The 2,127-nt window shown below is 41.2% G+C and overlaps 1 protein-coding gene across 1 annotated transcript in view; it reads right to left on the bottom strand.

Moving 5' to 3' along the window:
* Positions 1-2,127, bottom strand: part of LOC103801977 (roundabout homolog 2-like) — a gene marked incomplete at its 3' end in the record, with an annotated part of 44,849 nt that overhangs the window by 41,584 nt on the left and 1,138 nt on the right. The gene's annotated exons all lie outside the window — the stretch shown is intronic.

Raw genomic sequence — 2,127 nt, forward strand, 5'->3', positions numbered from 1 at the left:
GGTTTGTTTTGTTGTTTGGGGGGATTTTGTGTGTTTGATTTTTAGTTTTGTTTTGGGGAGGGGTTTTTTGGTCAAGAACAGTAATCAAGACTAACAGCTAAAGAAAAAGAAAATGAAAGTTATTCTCTGAACAGACTGCAAGAACACGGGCAGGGTTACAGGAAAATCAAAAGCACAATAACAAAAACCTGAAATAAAACCCAGAAATGTGCCTCGTATCACATGCTTTCTGCCACTTTAATTGAGCTTGGCAATTTTCAGGTGTCATAAAAGCATGGACAGGAGAAATAATATGAGAAAAAAAAGAATTACCTTTTTGATCTATACCACTTGTGAATCACTAAACAAAACTAACCTCACAGGCAAAAGAATGGCAAACATGCCTCAAATGCTAAATTGTCTAGTATGGACATGAGAACTAACAAAAACCCAACCAAACTCACTCTCAAAAACAAAAACTCCTCAACACCAGAAATGCACTAAGAGGTAACTTTCAAACATAGAAAACAAACCAAGGAGCTATTAAACAAGTGGTGTATGGGGTTCTGTCTTTTTTTCTTAAACTAAAGCATTCAAATGGTGCTACTGTTGATACAGATCTTTTCAAAGCAACTAGTGGTATATGTCAGCCTAAGATGTGACGGTAATTACTATGCCTCTAAAGAGACAGAAGTACTGCGTGCCAAGCTTGCCTGCCAGTATTTCTTCAAAGCTACTTGTTAGTCATTTCGACAATAACAGCTTATCTCTACTTGGTCATGATGTGCTATCCACAAGGCCCTTTATTTATTTATTTCAGAGAGTTGTTAATGTAGGCAAGCTTAACAGTCTCTGCAATATCTTGCCACCTTGCTACCCCAAATGGGGAGGATCACATCCATTCTGGGCAGCTTCTCAGCATTTTTTTTCCAATGGTCCAGCTCTAAATTAGCTGTGCTTCACCTCCACCCTCCCACCCCCATCCTATATGGCTAACCAGAACAAAGGTTCTACTTGTGTTCCCCATGACAAAACTCAAATAAATTATGTCTTGCTCCTGTCGTTCCAGCAAGCTAGTTAATTGCATTTGTTTCATGTATCTCCAACCAGCCTGGTACATTAATTACATTCTGTAACACCAAGCTCCTCTGATTCACTCTGTCACTTCCACTGAGAACTTTAATTGTATTCCTTCTAGCTACATACAATTTTAAATACTTACTAATAATTACATTTCTACAACCTGATGTTTTCAGTTTGTATACAAAGCTATCTCCAATATCTCTGATCTTAAAGTTAAGGATCTTATGTTACACCAAGAGAAACAGAGCAAATGTAAAACAAAATCCCTGCAAAACTATGACCATGCTGATAGACACAAATGTTCTGTTAAAACCCCTCACAGTTAAAACTTCCAATGTTCAGCATATGCCTACATTATGCAGAAATTTTCTTATCAGTAGAACAAACTGCACATTAATCTGCAGAGCATATTGTGCAACCAATGTAAAACTCTACTTGAAAGTCTCACTCTTCTCGCCTAATTCTCCTCCTTTCCTGCTAAGGGGTGGGGGAGAAACACCCAAAGCAGTCTGTGAGTGCAAACAATAAAACCTGAGCCCTTGACTCAGGACTGATACAGTAAATGCTGTAAGCAGCTTTCTGAAACAAAGTTAGCTGTGACAAACAGGCAAAACCAGCCAAGATCCCGGACATTAAATCCATCTCAAGTCTAAAACATTGCTTAGAGACGCAAATACCCAATCCTAGGAGCACTGCCGAGCATTTGGCCCCGACGCACACTCCTGCAGAACTGGATGCTGTTACAGATGCTCGCACCTAGTCTTGTGCTTGAGCTGCCGTAGTGCATCCACCGTCTGTGCTGCAGCACAGCGCCCGCCCTTACTTTGAAAGACAATTTACCCTTGCACTGAAGTTCTCGCCCTACTAAACCATACTTCCCCCAGACGATAATTCACAGTTCCCTATCCATTACTTAAACCGAGAAACCTCAAGAAACGTTGCAGAGCAGACCCAAAGTGGAGGGTGTAATGAACCCCCCCCCTTCCTCAAACGTTGCTAAGCTTCACGAAGACCCTCTCTCCGGAAAGCCGGTGATGAGGGGGAGATGATGGGGAGCGCCCCCGC

This window comes from Acanthisitta chloris, unplaced genomic scaffold, assembly GCF_000695815.1.
Source record: "Acanthisitta chloris isolate BGI_N310 unplaced genomic scaffold, ASM69581v1 scaffold10245, whole genome shotgun sequence".
Taxonomy (NCBI): Eukaryota; Metazoa; Chordata; class Aves; order Passeriformes; family Acanthisittidae; genus Acanthisitta; species Acanthisitta chloris.